This window comes from Podarcis erhardii, assembly GCF_964252035.2.
Source record: "Podarcis erhardii genome assembly, chromosome: 6".
NCBI lineage: Eukaryota > Metazoa > Chordata > Lepidosauria > Squamata > Lacertidae > Podarcis > Podarcis erhardii.
In genome coordinates this window covers 9,313,985-9,333,157 of record NC_138510.1, presented here as the reverse complement: position 1 = coordinate 9,333,157, position 19,173 = coordinate 9,313,985, and the positions used below count along the sequence as shown (strand labels likewise).

The window sequence follows — 19,173 nt, the reverse complement described above, 5'->3', positions numbered from 1 at the left end:
AAGGGATGCGGGTGGCGCTGTGGTCTAAATCACAGAGCCTAGGGCTTGCTGATCAGAAGGTTGGCGGTTCAAATCCCCGCAACGGGGCGAGCTCCCGTTGCTCGGTCCCTGCTCCTGCCAACCTAGCAGTTCGAAAGCATGTCAAAGTGCAAATAGATAAATAGGTACTGCTCCAACGGGAAGGTAAACGGCGTTTCCGTGCGCTGCTCCGGTTCACCAGAAGCAGCTCAGTCATGTGGGCCACATGACCCGGAAGCTGTACGCCGGCTCCCTCGGCCAATAAAGCGAGATGAGCACCACAACCCCAGAGTCGGTCATGACTGGACCTAATGATCAGGGGTCCCTTTACCTTTAGATAAGGATGAGCACTTTGACCTAAACCTGGAAACAATTTAGGAGTCATTGCAGATAAAGCAAGATTGGAGTGATATAATCAACAGAAACCAATGTGTTTTGTGCCAGCTCAGATTTCCAGATTCTTTACATTTCCATGTGCTTTGCACATTTCAGAAACCAGGGTCACTAGGGAAGGGCAGGAGACAACTGAGGCTGTGGCTGGTAAATGGGCCTGTCTTTCTTTCTTTCTTTCTTTCTTTCTTTCTTTCTTTCTCTCTCTCTCTCTCTCTCTCTCTCTCTCTCTCTCTCTCTCTCTCTCCACACACAGTGGGAATATATGGGCTTCAGCAATGGCAATTAAAATAGTCAACATTAAGTTTTAAAAATAGTTCCCTGTTAAGTGGCTGGAGCCAAAGCAGGTTTTGGGTGGTATGGACGAGAACCATGGCAGTTTTATGATGAGTTAGGGATCGATCCTGTCTATTGGAGGTGGGGCGGAGACTCTGATGCATTGGTCTATAGCCTGATGGGCATAAAGGGTGGGGAGCCAATCACATTTTTTCCAGCAAACTATTTGGAATAGAATGTGAAACTAAAATATCGAATGGGCAGGTGGCCTTGGGAAAGGGCTCATTGTTCAGTGGCAGAGCAGGTGCTAGGCCTGCAGTAGGTCCCGAATTTAGTCAGTGGTATCCCAGGGATAAGGGATGCAGGTGGTGCTGTGGTCTAAACCACAGAGCCTAGGACTTGCCAATCAGGTCGGCAGTTTGAATCCCTGCAACGGGGTGAGCTCCCATTGTTCGGTCCCAGCTCCTGCCAACCTAGCAGTTTGAAAGCACGTCAAAGTGTGAGTAGATAAATAGGTACTGCTCCGGTGGGAAGGTAAACGGTGTTTCCGTGTGCTGCTCTGGTTCGCTAGAAGCAGCTTTGTCATGCTGGCCCCCTGACCCGGAAAAACTGTCTGCAAACAAACGCTGGCTCCCTTGGCCAGTAAAGCAAGATGAGCACTGTAACCCCAGTCGTTTTGACTGGACCTAACGGTCAGGGGTCCCTTTATCTTTACCTTTATCCCAGGGCTGGGGGAAAAAGTGTAAACTCTACTCTGCTAAACAGAGAATTTGTCTGATTCAATATAAAGAAGGTTTTGTGTTTGTATGTTCCTAAGATATTGACAGCTGTAAGGCCAATGCAATCCCCCCCTTTGTGTGTGTTTAGTGATCAGATGCAAAAGAAGGCAATGCTCCTATACTTTTGGTAGCTGTGTAGAAGTGAAATTCATCCTTTTTTGGGCTCAGTGGTGCAGCCAGCAATAAAGTAGCTGTTATAAATCCATGCAGCCTTAGGCAAACGCTTTATCTGTGATGGGTAAAACCAGCTTTCAATGCTGTTCTCTTTCTCTACCTAGAGCTCTCTCCCTATATCTGCAGTCATATGCTGACATCTACTGGCATTGTAGAAAAATGCATTTTGAAAAGAGGAATAAAGGGAGGGGGAGCATTATTTACTTATTAGAAGTTTCTTTAAAAGCACCCTTCAATTACATTCCTAGGGTGGTTCACATGAAACAATAGGATAATTTTAAATTAATTCTAGGTTATGACGATCACGAAAACAGCATAAAACAGTAAGCAAGGTAAAAATTGTATCTGAAAGGCTCAGAAAAACAAATGGCCTTTGCCTAGTGCAGGAAAGACACTCTGGGAGAATATGCCACCACTGAAAAGGCCCTGCTTCTGGTAGATCCTCTCTCAGAGGGTGAAGGCCTCCCATTAGAGATCTTAAGGTAGGGGGAGGGAGGTCTTCTTGGTGACAGGCACTCTTTCATTCTGGACAATGTGCTACAGAAAATCTAGTTACGTCAAAGTTTTTTTTTTTTTTAATATACATTTTTATTAGTTTTTACATATATTTTCCAAACAGAACATATCATCTCATCTAGTCTTATACAACATTTTGGCTATTTTAGCCTGAGACATCCATCAATCACATCTAATGATTTTCAAACCTCATCTCTTAATCTTACATTTGTTAACCTAACTATTACTTTTAATAATCCATAACTTATAGTTCTCCTTACAAAACTTCTTGTAGTCCTACAAGTGTAGTCAGTTGGTTACAATTGTCTTTCAGATAACTTGTATATTTACTCCAATCTTTCAATAATTTCTGGTCCTGCTGGTTTCGAATTCTCCCTGCCATCTTATCCAATTCTGCATAGTCCATCAATTTCATCTGCCATTCCTCTTTCATTGGTAGTTCTTCCTGCTTCCATTTCTGTGCCAATAATACTCTTGCTGCAGTTGTCACATATAAAAACAGTTTTTTATCTTGTCTTTTAATGTCAGTGCCTACAATACCAAGTAAAAATCTTTCTGGTTGTTTTTTTTTTAAATAAATGTATATTTCAACATCTTTTTCATCTCATTATAAATCATTTCCCAGAAGCCTTTCACTTTCTTATATTCCCACCACAGATGAGAAAAAGTGCCATCCTTTTCCTTACATTTCCAACATTTATTACTTATTTTATACATTTTAGCTAATTTCACTAATTACGTCAAAGATGTTTGTAAGTTAACAACAGGCAGTCTGCACACCAATGTCAAGCATTTGATGATGACGATGATGAGGAGGAGGATTTGCAAAGGGAGAGTCCTGGGTGCGAGACGTGTGCTCATAGTCAGCTGTTACAATTGCTTCCAGAAGATGATGCAGTGATGATCATCTGGCATAATTGATGGAGGCAGTAGGGAGGGGAGTGAAAATGAGGCCTTTGCGGAAGCTTATCCTCTCTCCTTTCCACAGAAAAATGCCCAGTGGTGTGTAGGATTTTCTATTGTGGCAGTTCTCAACCTGTGGGTCCCCATATGTTGTTGGACTACAACTCCCATCATCCCTGAGCTCTGGCCTTGCTAGCTAGGGGTGATGGGAGTTGTAGTTCAACAACATCTGGGGACCCACAGGTTGAGAAAGGCTGTTCTAGTGCATGGGTAGGCAAACTGAGGCTGGATCTGGCCCAGTCACCTTCTAAATCCGGCCCACAGGAAACATCGTGTTTTTACATGAGTAGAATGTGTGCTTTTATTTAAAATGCATCTCTGGGTTATTTGTGAGGCATAGGAATTCATTCATGTTTTTCCCCAAAATATAGTCTGGCCCCCTACAAGGCCTGAGGGACAGTGGACTTCTTGAATACAAAGTCGCGTACACATGTATTAAATTAAAATGTATTCCAGTTAAAATGTAATAATGACATTTAGACTAGCAAAATTAAGGTAAGTGAGATGGGGAAGAGAGTGAGTCTGGACTGATGGCTGGTGAGTGAAGGTTTGAATGTGAGTGTCAGGGAGTGAGCAGAGGAGGAATGGTGGAGACCACCTCCCCTCCCTGACCCTTCCAGGGAGGAGGAAGAGGAAGACAGTATAGATTTACAGCAGGGGTTTGCGGGAGGTCGCAGCTCAGAGGCAGATGAGGGGGAAAGCTGGGAAATCATGGGAGAGCCAGAACAACACATAGCTGACAGGTTGTCATTACACAGCATTCCAGACCCTCCGTCTCCCAGAACCCGGCGAGCCGTGAAAGTAGGAGAGCAAAGAGCTCAAAGACAGAGAGCACTTGTCAGCACCCATAGAGGAGATGATGGGAATGACGAATGAGGGAGAGGGAGACACGGGGATGGAGATTCACTCGGGACAACGTCATTATTTCAAGAGGCTGGGTTCTATATCCTCTCTCTGTAAAGATTGAAATAAAAAAAGGATGGTAAGAAACTTTTCCTTATCTTTATACTTTCCTGGGCAACCAGCCGGGAGCCGCTGACAAGCGTCCTGACAGTGAGTGATGCATCGGCTGAGTTTTGGTGACTAGTGGAAAGAGCTGGAATTGTGTTTTGGAGGGTGGAATTGCAGGTGCCGAGATGTGCAGGATGGCCGTGACAGTTGGATATGAAGTTGGGTTGGTTAGATTAGCATCATAGGAACAATAGTCATCGTTTCGGTTGGAATGAAGTAACAAAGAAGGTATAGAAACATTTGAAACCCACACAAAGTTCTCCTGAAACCCGTGTTTGGTTTTAATAAATCAGTTGCATTACACTCATTCTTGGCTACGTTAGGAGCAAAGTGTTCAGATGAGAGTTATCTGCAGTGGCAGCAGGAATAAATGTGGCAGCGGGAGTTGTGAAATACACAGTAAAGACCCAGCTCATAGCAGTATATTGGCCAAAGTGGGAAGGTGGTACAGGGAGTGTGGGCAGTGCCAGACCATCTCAGATCAAAGGGGTGGGGGTGGGGACATGACAGGATGCATCTGACATCCTGCTGCTGACATTCCACCCTTAGGTTCCACTCCAAGATTCCTGTTAGCACATAAAGGTAAAGGGACCCCTGACCATTAGGTCCAGTCGTGACCAACTCTGGGGTTGCGGCGCTCATCTCGCTTTATCGGCCGAGGGAGCCGGCGTACAGCTTCCGGGTCATGTGAATAGCATGACTAAGCCGCTTCTGGCGAACCAGAGCAGCACACGGAAATGCTGTTTACCTTCCCGTCGGAGTGGTACCTATTTATCTACTTGCACTTTGACGTGCTTTTGAACTGCTAGGTTGGCAGGAGCAGGGACCGAACAATGGGAACTCACCCCGTTGTGGAGATTCAAACTGCCGACCTTCTGATCGGCAAGTCCTAGGCTCTGTGGTTTAACCCACAGCACCACCCTCGTCCCTATAGCTAGTGGTAGAGCTTATTAAACTAGCAGTGTTTGAAGGGGTTATGAGTTTTGGGTGGATTTTGAGAAGTAGGAGAGGATGTATCAAACCTAATTTATCTTCCCACTCTCCCTCAAGTGAGGTTTAGATCTTTTTTCTGGGTTAAAATATTACCATCCCTTTGCAGAGTAAAACGGAGACTTGAGACTACGCTGCTTAGCCTTAAATATGCTTATCCGGATTGCCCCAGCAGTCTGGATTCACCCTCTTTCGCTCCTACAGACTATAGTAAGCATAAGAAAATAGGTTTACTTACATATAAGCCTTGCCAGGGTTCAGCAACGTAAACAGTGAAGAATACGAGGAAGGCAGTGATACTTTTATGTTACTTCCTGCATAGTAAAATATCCTAAGATGGCGTTTGCTCTCAAAAGAGAACAAATGACACAGACATCTTCATCAGCAGGCAGATGAAGAAGAGGACATTCTGAGGTAAGGAGGAAATACTAAGCATTAAAATCCTTTGTCTGAGTTTCCCGCCACAGAGGTTCAAGGGAAATGACATCACAGAGGTGTTCTATCTAGGAATTCAGCTTTTTGAGAGTCTTAACTCTTTTTGCTTTTTGCTTTTGGATTATGGTGCTGGGGGAGACTCTTGTGAGTCCCATGGGCTGCAAGAAGATCAAACCTATCCATTCTGAAGGAAACCAGCCCTGAGTGCTCACTGGAAGGACAGATCCTGAAGCTGAGGCTCCCATACTTTGGCCAGCTCATGAGAAGAGAAGACTCCCTGGAAAAGACCCTGATGTTGGGAAAGATGGAGGGCACAAGGAGAAGGGGACGACAGAGGACGAGGTGGTTGGACAGTGTTCTTGAAGGTACCAACATGAGTTTGACCAAACTGCGGGAGGCAGTGGAAGACAGGAGTGCCTGGCATGCTCTGGTCCATGGGGTCACAAAGAGTCGGACACGACTAAATGACTAAACAACAACAACAAACTCTTTCATACACTTGTAAAGTAAACATAAACTGGCTTTTTGGCCCAGATTTTCCCACAATGAGGATGATTTTTAAGGCTCGTTTGATATATAAAAAAAATGTTTCTTTCTTTCCCTTCCCATGCTAGTTTCTCCAACAGAACATCTCAACTAGAGGATTCCTCTGCTCACCTGGTGTGGATGGATGGAATCCTCTAGTTCAGGGATGGGGAGCCTGTGGTCCTCCAAATATTGTTGGACCACAACTCCCATCAGCCCCAGTTAGGAAACCAGTGGTCAGGTATGATGGGAGTTGTGGTGCAGCAACCAGTCTGGAGGGACACAGGTTCTCCATCCCTGTTGACAAGGTTGTTAGTGCAGATGACCAGTGGATGACCCGGCTCTTACAAATGGATGTCCCATAATATCCATATATATCTCATTCACTTATAATAAACCAGAAATGCTTGGGGATCATTAGGTGCATTGCATGCTTTGACCCTTTGACTCACATGGAGCTGATTTTGTGGAATAACCCTCCAGTGAAAATCGGCCACAAAGTGATATTTTGGATTGTAATGTGTATATATCCAGCATTGCAGGGGGTTGGACTAGATGACCGTTGGTTTGCCTTCCAAATCTATAATTCCAGAAGATCATGTAAGACAATTTCCTGTGCTGATGGGACATGTTACTCAGCACCACTGTGGATGCAACCCATGATTTTCTCCCCCATCTCCATATTTATTGTCACAATAACCCTGCAAAGTAGGTTAGGCATTAAGCAGAGAGAATGCAACAGGGGCCCAAGAGCTTTCTGGCTGTGTAGGGATATGAACCTTCCCACCACCACCCCAGTCCTAGTCCTTTAACCACTACACCATGCTGTCTCACGACTTGTGGCAGTTGGAGCACAAACCACATCGTTTTGTCTCTTCTGGATATACTTGCCAAAAGCCTATGGCAACTTTCTTTTCCTTCACTAGGTGGTAGCATTACAGCATCTATGATCCTTAGCTGGGCTGTTCTTTTCACAGCTCAAGCAAGAGCTGTAGCATCGCATTTTGGGCAACCATTGCCCTGTCCTCTCTCCTGCACCCAGGGAAGTGCAAAACAGCTAGGACTAGTTCCCCTGCCCAGAGAGTGGAAAGGAGAATTGCAGAGCCAGGTTGTTGTTGTTGTTTTAATACATGCATTTGGAGTCATTAATGCAACATCGTAACCCGTATCTTGAAGTGTGCCTCTAATTGGAAAGAAAGCATGAGAGCCAAACATGTCGCTGAGCCCTCTGCTGGTTAATTGAGGCACTACACCACCACTGATTTCAGAGGCAGCCAATACAATTTAATCAATTGTCATAATAAAAAACAACAACAATGGAATATTGTCAGTGTTTGTTATACTGTCAATGGAAGCTTTGCTTCTGGGGCTAAATGCATGTGCAAGGGGGACACAATTTTAGTTGGAATGCATGGATTAAATCTATCCTCTGAATCAGTTCCTCATTTCTCCAATGTTAAGCTTAATTCACCTTATTTCTGCAGCAGTTTGCATTTGTTTCTTTAAGTCCTCACAAAAATCCACCGGTTGATGAATTCGCTGCACAATGGAGTTTATTTATAATATATTGTAATAATAAGGCACAAGATGCAATTAATGTATATGCATTTTTAGGCACAAGAAAGACACTGTTAATGTAAACAGGATGCAAGATATACGACTATGTGATTAGAAATATTAGTCGTATGAAGTATGTGAAAGTAATGGATGGATAATTTAGATGTGTACCTGAGAAATTACTTCTAAAACCCATACAACTTGAGAACTAGATACAGTGGTACCTCGCTGAGCGTCCGGGATCCGTTCCGGAGCCCCAGACGCTCGACGAAAGAGATGCTCGAAAGAGCGTCGCTCTGCACGTGTGCATGGAGCGGTTTTGCACTTCTCCGCATGCGCTTCTGCACAATTTAGAGCTTCTGCACATGCACAAAGTGGCAAACCTGGAAGTAACCTGCTCCGGTACCTCAGGGTTTGCCGCGGACATCCACCGAAATGGACGATCGAGGGGGCAGACATTCGCGGAGGTATGACTGTACTTGAAGTACCCTCCCTTCCTGCACCAGCCTTTAAGGTCTGCAATGGGCACCCTCCTCAGTTCCTCATCCTGCAGTGTTGTGCTGGGCCCGGGGGTAACCCGTGAAACACGGTCCAGGACCGGACTTGAATCCGAAGGTTCTGCTGGGAGTCAGTCCGACAGGGCCAAGGCAGGACACAAGGCAGGAAACCAGGCAAGGACAGGTACAGGATTTCAGGCAGGATCTAGCACACAGCAACGTTGCTTCCACAACCTGGGGCTGGGTCCGACAGCCTTTTATCTTTGTCGGGGTACCGGCCGGTCCTGATCCCCCAGTGACTCACCTCCCTGTTTCGCCCGAAGGTGAGCACTCCTCCTGCGAGTACTCAGGTCTCTCCTTCTCTCAGGCCTCAGTCTCTGCAGCTCAGGAGACGTTGGTGGGTTACTAGACCCAGGGGCCGCCTCAGCCTCCCCTGACCAAACCAGTAGTGGAGCAGCTGTATGTGACAGCCCAGCTGAAGGCAATGAGGTAATCCCTGCATCTGGAGCCAGGGTAGGCTCTGGCCCCTGACTCAGCCCAGCTGGTGTTTGTTGCAGGGAAACCTGTGCAGACAGGGACTCTTCAGGATCAGGCCCCAGACTTGGTTCAGATAATGCCTGAGGCAAAGGATCTGGTGCAGACCGAGTCCGAGCCCGAGTCCCAGGCCATCACAGCTGTGTTACAGCCAGTCTAGAAGCAACTGAAAGGAGAATTAGCCAAGGTTTTAAAGGGAGTTCAGCTTGAATTCCTGAGAAAACAGAGAGAAGGCACAAGATGGGGTCAACAGCATTCTTAATAGTGTGAGAACTAGAGACTGACCTTGGACATTCGAGATGTCAACAGGAGAAGACTTAGTAACTGCATTTTGCAAGATAAACTATTTGTTGGAACAGCTTCATAAAAAAATGGATGTTATGACTACTAAAACTGACATTTTGGGACCAAAAGTGAGCACCAATACAGAAATTATTCAGGATTTGGCACAGGAATCTATTTTAACAGGACAAATTGTTGAAAAGGAGAAGGAGAAAGTTGCTGTTGTCGAACCTAAAGCAATACAAGGGGGAGCCTTAGTCTTACAGAGGCAAATTGAAGACTATGTTGAGGCCCTTTATGATTGAAACTAGAAAAAGTCAGACTCTGAAGATCGGAACCCGGTCTGGACTGGAAAAGGAAAGTTGGAAAGATCCCTCTATGCAGGGATTAACTGACTTTTGGAATATGGACTTGGGTCAGGAGGAGATTGGAGTTCGGGGGGCCTTTGGAGTTGGAGGAATTTTGAAATAGGCCCTGAAATACTTTATGGATCCTAGCTTTAATTGTGGAAATTTGGCTGACCTGTCGAGAGGGAGTGGAGGTGTCGTTGGATTGGAGCTTCCTCGAGATCTGCTCTTTAGCATCAAAGAATATGAAGAAGAACTGCAGAAGGGACGTGGAAAAGAGTTAAGAGCCTCAGACATAAGATCTCCAGATTGATGGACTGTATGGAGTGGACAGAAGTGTCTGGCAGAGCCCGAGACCGGGGAGAGGAGATGGTGGAAGAAGATTGGAAGATTTAAAGTCTATCTATAGATATATTGTAAAATTAATGAGTGACAGGAAAATGTTGGAATGAATTTTTATGGCCTTAGTAGAAATGCTATAAGGAGTTAAGCTTAAATAAGTATACTAATTTTAATGGAAATAAGATTAAAAATAGGTTAAGATATTTATATGATAGAAAATGGAGAAAGATGGAAAGGAATTGCTGAAACAATTAATGGAAGTGGAATACAAAGAGGGAGGTGAGAGGAGGTTGATGATATAAGGGAATGAAAGTTAGAATATGGAAAAGGGTATGATGTATGTTTTAAAATTGTTTTTGTTTTGTTTTGTTTAGTTCATTGTGTTAGATAATGTGTTAAGGTTGTGTTTTGTATGGGTTACATATTGTATTGTATTGTTTTATTTTTTCTTGATCTTCTTGATTTTTTTTCTCTTTTGTCTCTTTTTCCTTTTTAAATAGTAATAAATATTATTTAAAATAATAATAATAATAATTCCGGAATTCTACTGTAAGCCAATCAGGTTGTGGATTCGCTTCTATCTGGAGAATGATTGGGTGGTTCCTGCCAACCAATCATACTGCTGCATTGTTCTAGGACCAATCAGACTGCTGCGTTTTGGATCCTATTGTTCTAGGACCAATCAGACTGCTGCAGTTTGAATCCTATTCAACTCAGTACATAACAGGCATCATGTATCGAATCAGAACACAGGAGCTCAGAATCCTTAGTCCAGTCTCAAGCTCAGGCAAACACAGGCCACTGAATACATAACACCGGGTTCGAGTCCGAAGCTGGACAGAATATTCCTGCATTGCAGGGGGTTGGACTAGATGACCCTTGTGGTCTCTTCCAACTCTACAAATTCTATGAGTCTATGACACAGCCTTTCCTCCATCCTCTTGATCACTTTGGTTGCCCTTTTCCTAATCTACAATATCCTTTTTGAAGTAAGGCAACCAAAACTGAAAGCCCTCTTCTCCGAAGTACATTTCACACCGACACTCCCTCTCCTTTTCTAATTTCTCGGGCATTTATAGGATGTTAGTTGTTGTGAATTTATTTTGAAGGATGAACCTGCTCTTTACTTTTGATGATCACTGTTATTTACTGCATTTTTAATCCCTCCTTATAGTTACGGGGACTGGAATTTTATTTATGGGTTTTAAGTTCTGTGTTTTGAATCTCATCGTACCCCATGCTGGGATCGTTTTTCAATAAAGGGCAAGTTAGAAATATTTTAAGTAAATTAGCGAATAACGGTGTATTTAGTGTCAACTGCAGCTTGGCACTAAATAGCACTTATATCAATCTGGTTGCCTTGGCATTATTTATACCTTTATTTTTATACGGTCTTCCAGCTCAAACACCTACGGCAGCTTATAAGACATTCCCAGAGATCCCTCAGAAGAGGGAATGATTGATTAAGCACCCTGGGAATTGTACCTCCGTGAGAGGAATAGCATTTTCCTGAAGAGTTCACTTTGGTGCTGCTAACGTAGCAAAAACAACTCAGGTTGACTTCACCCTTGGAGGCGTTGTCTCTCGAGACAGAAAGATGACAATATCAGAAAGAAAGACAACAGAAAGAGACAATAACAGAAAGATACAATAACGCTCAACACCTAACATCTCCCAATGTTGTTGTTGTTTAGTCGTTTAGTCGTGTCCGACTCTTCGTGACCCCATGGACCAGTGCATGCCAGGCACTCCTGTCTTCCACTGCCTCCCGCAGTTTGGTCAAACTCATGCTGGTAGCTTCGAGAACACTGTCCAACCATCTCGTCTGCTGTCGTCCCCTTCTCCTTGTGCCCTCCATCTTCCCCATCATCAGGGTCTTTTCCAGGGAGTCTTCTCTTCTCATGAGGTGGCCAAAGTATTGGAGCCTCAGCTTCAGGATCTGTCCTTCCAGTGAGCACTCAGGGCTGATTTCCTTCAGAATGGATAGGTTTGATCTTCTTGCAGTCCATGGGACTCTCAAGAGTCTCCTCTAGCACCATAATTCAAAAGCATCAATCTTCGGCGATCAGCCTTCTTTATGGTCCCCTTCATGGATCACTGCCTTGCCGTGGCGAAGGGGCTTGAATAACTCAGAGAAGCTATGAGCTATGCCAAGCAGGGCACCCAAGATGGACATATCATAGTGGAGAGTTTTGACCAAATGTGATCCACCTGGAGCAGGAACCGGCAAGCCAGTCCAGTATCCCTGCCATGGACAAAGACAACATCTCCCAATACTTGACTGTAATTTTCTTTCAAGATCAAATCAATATTATTTTGATCCCTTGTCACAGGGCCCCCCCTAAAAGGCGTTAGGCCCATAGGATGGTGCTTACTCTGCCTGTTTGGTAATCTGGCACTTTACCTCCCTGGTTGTTCAGCTAAGGAAAATGGGGTTGAAAATCCACCCTTCCTTTCCACCGCCCTCACCCACAGATACCCTTTCGTCTTCTCGCTATTGGGATGCAAGAACTCTGAGCGAAGAAAGGACTTTCTTAAGCTGCTAATAACATTTAGTTTTCTTGCAAATGCTGAGGTGCTCCTTTGTGAATTTGCAAATAGTATTTAGCCCGACGTGCTGAAGTGCTGGGCTGCATTATTAATACATGGGCCTTTCCCCTCTGTTGTTTAATTAAACGCCGTGATTATGTAGTTCTGGTGTGGATTATTGACAGCAAGAGGGGAGCGATGGTGCTTTGCACTCACACAGAAACACGCACAAACACACCGGCTGTTCTTCCAGCGCTGATTTCCCTTGCAAAACATAAATGTGGTCCTACACTTGATCTTAGCCAAAAGGCCAATAAGTGATGAACGTGGTCATTGCAAAGCATGAATTTGGTCACTGTTCTTGCAAACAGAAAGCAGCACTGCGCTGCACAGGCTGTCTTTGAACAAAGCCCCACTGCATCCAGTGAATTGGTAATGTGATGCCCTCTAGAGGTCTGTGGCTGCAACTCTTATTCATTCATTTATTCAATGTTTTCACCCTACCTTTCCTCCAAAGGAGCTCAAGGTGGTATACTGTCAGGGACTGTGCTGAGGAGGGCTGCAGTGAGGAGGAATGGTGGGAGTCTCCCCCTCCCCCTGCTCCTGAATCTTCCCAGGAGCAGGAGGACAGTATAGATTTGGAACAGTGGTTTGCAGAGGGGCACAGTTTAGAAGGCAGAAGCTGGGAAATACTGGATGGGGAACAGCTAGGAGAAAAAACACTGGGAGAGAGAGAGAGTTAACAGATTCACAGTCTCTGGATAGCATCCACCCCCCTCCCCCAAAGTCCCGGAGAGCTCAGAAAGTTGCAGAAGAGAAAACACAGAGGCTACAAACTCAGATTAGAAGAGGTGAGGTACATTAATAGGTATGGACAGGGTGCAAAGATCCGCTCAGCGCCCCCAAATTTAGTTTAGCCCCCCAAATTAACGTTTATTATGTTTACGTTTCCCTGATGTTGGGAAAGATTGAGGGCACAAGGAGAAGGGGACGACAGAGGACGAGATGGTTGGACAGTGTTCTTGAAGGTACCAGCATGAGTCTGACCAAACTGCGGGAGGCAGTGGAAGACAGGAGTGCCTGGCGTGCTCTGGTCCATGGGGTCATGAAGAGTCGGACATGACTAAACGACTAAACAACAACAACATGCTTATGTTACTATTATCATTTGATAAATAGCACTCACGCCTGCGTGGCTCCAAAAGGAGTTGTTTTGTTTGTTTAAAACCAGCTTTTCTAAAGAAGACAAAGAACACATTGGGAGTCAGTGTAAAGACTCCACACATGCACTTATGGTAATAGGGAGGTGTCTGAAAGATGAGACTGGTGGGCATTGTGCGCATGTGTGGGAGAGCCATCTTGGGCAGCCTTTCATTGTGGGAGCAACCTTATTACCAGAGGAGCTGGGAGGGCCCTTGTGAGCGTGCATATACGAGTTCTTCTTCCGGAGCCTGTGTGTGCTCTCATTGCTAGATAGGCGCGTTCTCTTTCTGTCTGTCTCTCCCTCTTTCCTGTCACTCCCCCTCCTCCCGGCAGGCAGGCGGCGCGAGATCAGTTGTGTCAAAGGTGCTGCTGCCACCGCTGCCACATAGCAGCTCAATACAATGTGCTTAGGTGGCTTCAGCAGTGGGTGCCCGGCACCACCCAGAATTCGGCGCCTGGGTGCCCCACACCCCTTGCACCCCCAGGTAAAGACGGCCCTGGGAAGGGGGGGGGGGAGTGAACTTAATTGGGAGCACCGCCATTTCTAGGAAATGGATTATTTTTTCTTGCTGTGATTATTAAAGTTCCTAACTGGTAAGAAGACTCCTTTTCCTTTGTTCTGCTTATCTACTGCCACTGGGGGGCGGAGGGAAGGAATCCGATTCCCTGAAGCTTGACATGTACATAGTTCTTCCACCTCCTCATATTTTTATCCTTGCAGCTATCCTGAGAGGTTAGTTTTGGCCCAGAGGCATTGCCCAGCCGAGGCCACCCATTGAGCTTTGTGGCCGAGCGGGGATTTGAACCCTGGCCTCCCTGGTCAAAGTCCAATGCTCGAACTACCACACCCCATTGCTGAAGTTATCAAGGATTCTCGATATCAAGGGGTGGTGAAGATGCGTGGTTATGGCACACAATGGAAAGCTGGAAGGGGGGGGCATGTTCCGGTGGGAGTGGAAGAAGAAGAGTTTGGACTTGATATCCCGCCTTTCACCCCCATAAGGAGTCTCAAAACAGCTAACAATCTCCTTTCCCTTCCTCCCCCACAACAAACACTCTGTGAGGTGAGTGAGGCTGAGAGACTTCAGAGATGTGTGACTAGTCCAAGGTCACCCAGCAGCTGCATGTGGAGGAGCGGGGAAGTGAACCCAGTTCACCAGGTATACGAGTCCACCGCTCTTAACAACTACACCACAGGAGTAGGGTAGGCGTGGCACTCCCTCTTATGCTTCCATCTCCTGAGGCACATGCTTCATCCTACCCAACAGATGGGCTGGCCTGGCTCGTGCAGAGCTTCCCCACCTCTGCTGAAGAACAAAGCTGGGAATTGTAGTCTTTTTTAGGTGGTAGAAGTAGGCCCAAAGACTACAAATTTGTCTCAGTTTCACACCAGCTTAACTGCCACGGCTTTGTTCCATACAAAGACACACACACACAAACAACGATTCCTGGTTTTTGCGGCTTTGCAAAGTGCTGAGAATTCGTTCTTTTGGGCCTTTTGCTTCCAATTTGCTGAGGCCAACCGTATTTGAAAGCGACGCGGTTCCTAATGCATCATTATATTAATAGCATTACTTGCAATATTACTGTTAACACAGCCAAGCGTTGAGTGATATTAAATTATTGCTGGTTTTCATCACTGCCGTGGCTTGACAAGAGCCGGCAAAACCCAAACGCAAAGTGGCTTCCTGCAGACTCGGCCGCTTCTGCTGTCCACAGTTTTGCAGCTACCCGCCGGCTCCTATCTGCACAAAATTGGGGGGGGGGGGATAATGGTATGACCCTCCTAAATTGAAACAGATTTGACCATGGTAGCGCCAGCGGTAGGCCTTCGTATGTATTTCAGAAGGCAAGTCACTCCACGCACACACTCACCCCGCTCTCCCCGTCGCTGCTTCCCTGGTGGCAAATGCACAATAAGGCTTTGCTGATCTCTCTCTCTTGCAATTCCAAGATGGGTTTCTCCCTTTGCAATTCCCATTCTGCATTTGCAGCGAGAGCAGCAGGAAATTACGGCTTGCACAAATGGATAGGGAAATGCGTTTTCTTTTTTTACTGGGAGGAATGACAGCTTTCAAAGAAAGATCTAAAAAAACAACCCCCACCCCTTAGCAACAAGCGTTCCATAAGCGCAGGAGAAAAAAAACCCACCCTGTTTCCTCGCCTCCCCCTCTTTGTTTCATTACCAGCAATTTATTTAAAGCTTGCTTTCATAAACAAACTGATTTGGAGCAAATCTGCCTTTCCACAGTTTAAAGTGAAGGATCTGAATTGCACTAAAACAGAGAGGCGGGGGGGGGGGGGGGAGGATAGCGGCAATAGTTTCTATTTACCATTATTTATAGCTTTCTAGGAAAGTGAATTCCAATCTTGGTGACTGCTGTGTCCTAGAAGCTCTGATAACTCGTATAGGGCTCCGAGGTGTATGTATCAACTCAGCCGGGCACTGGGAATCCTTTAGGTAAAGGGTAAAGGGACCCCTGACCATTAGGTTTAGTTGTGGCCAACTCTGGGTTTGCGGCGCTCATCTCGCTTTAGTGGCCGAGGGAGCCGGCGTAGAGCTTCCGGGTCATGTGGCCAGCATGACTAGGCCGCTTCTGGAGAACCAGAGCAGTGCACAGAAACGCCATTTACCTTCCCGCTGGAGCAGTTCCTATTTATCTACTTGCACTTTGATATGCTTTCGAACTGCTAGGTTGACAGGAGCAGGGACCGAGCAACGGGAGCTCACCCCATTGTGGGGATTCGAACCACCGACCTTCTGATCGGCAAGTCCTAGGCTCTGTGGTTTAACCCACAGCGCCACCTGCGTCCCGAAATCCTTAGGTATGGGCTAAACATTTAACATTGTAAAAGAGGGGTGGCAATCTGGATCCAGCCCATGGGCTGGGTTCCTAAACCTGCCCCCCCCCCAGACCAACTTTGTCAAGTAGACCGGCGTACCCACCTGCCAGTCATCTGATGTCATAATGAAATCAGGTGACTGACACCAGTGAAAGGTCAAAGGAGGTGACTAAGTGCCAGTCAGATGCTGCAGCAAACCTCCTCTGAAGACAGTCTTTCAGCACCAATAAAAAAAGATTTGCTGTAATTGCAGATCAGGAGCCTCTTTGAAGCCTCAGCAAGGAGGGAGGGAATATGAAGCAGTTTGCAGTTATATCAATATCAATATCAACAACAATAATAATTTATTTATACCCCACCCATCTGGCTGGGTTTCCCCAGAAAAATACTGGACTTTGGGTTATATACGGTGCATTAAATCTACAATTAAGACAACTATTAAGCTAAATCAAACTCATCAGCTATCCTTGGGCGAGTCTAGGAAAAAACCAATATAAGTCAGAAATTAAATTGCTATAACAAAAGAAGAAAAAATGCTACAGAAAATCACATAGATTTTTTCTTTTTACTCTCTGGTGCCATCTGGTGTTGCATGTTTATAACGCATTCAAAACAGTGTTTTTGAATCCCAAGTAAAGCTCCTGATTTTTCTGCATAGGGCAGCTGTCAAGTGCTTGGCAGGCCACCAGCCTACATGGGATGCTTTTACCTTTGCTGAATCGCAAGCTGTGTACCCAAACAGTTCTTCATCTCTTCCATGAGAAATTCAGGGCCTGAATGCTCACGGTCTTACTACACATAATGGGAGACTAGCAGCCTTGTACTCAGCATTGCTCAGGAATTCTCAGAAACCAAAGAATCGGTGAAGTTGAGAATGATTCCATTTACTCTTTTGATTCAAAATGGTGTCCAGTGTAGCTAACATAGACAAAAGGCCTGCTCCTTGATCTAGGGAACTTTCATGTAGAATTGGGCGATGATATCTGAATAGGTGTCCAAATGCATGCTGGGAACAATGTAGTTCGCCATCTTGATTCAAAATGGCATCCAGTGGTATCCAAACTGTTATGTACTGAGTTGAATAGGATCCAAAATGCAGCAGTCTGATTGGTCCTAGAACAATAGGATTCAGAACGCAGCCGTCTGATTGGTCCTAGAACAATAGGATTCAGAATGCAGCAGTCTGATTGGTCCTAGAACAATAGGATTCAGAATGCAGCATTCTGACTGGTCCACAGGAGCCACCCAATTCAACTCCAGGTGGAAGTGAATCCGCAACCTGATTCGCCTACAGGAGAATCCCGGAATTAGCCAATCATGTGGGGCTCATTGTGTAAATAATGTATATAAAACAGACATTTTGGGGGAACTGGCATTCCTCACTACTATGAGCTGAATAAAGAGCATGAAATCCACACTCAACTCCAAGTATATTTCACAAACATAGACAGAACCCTGGAAAGTTGTCTGCTTATCTGTCTGTCAGCTGTTTTTTGTGCACTGACACACATCATCACTCAGTTTGGCATGCTAGTTCCTGAGATAGAGGAGCAGGGCATGGTCTATGTTCGAATGGCGTAGGAGGATGCCATTTTGAATCCAGATGGCAGACTAAACCATTTTAAACTGTGCTGATTAGAGCACCTCTGACCATACTATCTCCCAATTTGACATGATGGTTCCTGAGATTAAGGAGAGGATTTTTGGTCTTTGTTTGGATAACATCAGAGGCCATTTTGAATCAGACAGAATCTTTTAAAACTGGTGTTGACAAAATTTGGCAGGAAACTTAACAAATTGCATTACCCATTTATAAATCTCAGGGTTGTCTTTTTGGGGTTTTGTTGTTGTTTAAAATAGAATTACCGAGCAATGCCTAGTACTTTCTGCTAGTTCACTATAACGTGGAATCTAAAAACAGCTATGGCTGCCTCCCTTTGGCAAACGTGGATGAAATTTACAAGTGCAGAGTGGATTAAGCCTGACAAATTTCAGACAAATAGATACAGGGGATTTATGTGGCTGAAGTAAGAGGGATTGACTTTCCCCCATAATCCCTCAGTGGCGGTGGGAAGTGGGGAGTCTCCTTCTTCCCTTAACATAATTAAGAGGTGACTGAGTGGTGTGTATTCCTGCTTGCACATTATTATTATTATTATTATTATTATTATTATTATTATTATTATTACTGCAGCTTATTTCTGGTGGTGGTTTGTGTCCTTTAGTAAGCCCGGACAGGTCTCTCAACCTGTGGCTGTCTAAAATGCTGCTTATGGAGTACTGAAGAGCTCTGTGAGATCCGTACGGGTTGGAGTGTTGGACTGGGAGCTGGGAGACCAGGTGTGGCGCTCGCACAGGGTCCCCGGACGTTTGACGGTCTATTGATCCCTGTGCCACCAACCCGTTTCCCTCGGGTACACACGGAGTCCAGTCAGTTGATAACATTAACAAATAATCAAGTTTCTTTTTAGAAGCATGAACAAGTTTAAGGTTTCAGTTAATTTTTCTTGTCAGTTTCTTAATCTTAGTTTCTTTACTGACCTATTCGTCCCTAACAACTTCAAACTTATAGAATCATAGAATCATAGAGTTGGAAGAGACCACAAGGGCCATCAAGTCCAACCCCCTGCGAAGCAGAAAACACCATCAGAGCACTCCTGACATATGGTTGTCAAGCTTCTGCTTAAAGACCTCCAAAGAAGGAGACTCCACCACACTCCTTATAGAATCACAGAATCATAGAGTTGGAAGAGACCACAAGGGCCACTGATTATCCCAACTATCTATCTGACTCCATCTAACAGTTCCTCTCACTCTCTCACAACACAACTCGACCAACCCACAGACGTATCCTCCCTCTTCCTTCTCCAACTCCCAACAACTCTCAACTGACTTCCACACAATTCCAACTCTAACCCTAACTCCTCCTATCAGTTTCTCTCTGGCCAATCACATCACACT

The 19,173-nt window shown here is 45.3% G+C and overlaps 1 protein-coding gene across 1 annotated transcript in view; it reads right to left on the bottom strand.

Moving 5' to 3' along the window:
- The window catches only part of NKAIN4 (sodium/potassium transporting ATPase interacting 4), a gene marked incomplete at its 3' end in the record, with an annotated part of 564,211 nt that overhangs the window by 833 nt on the left and 544,205 nt on the right, over nt 1-19,173 (bottom strand). The window lies entirely within an intron of this gene.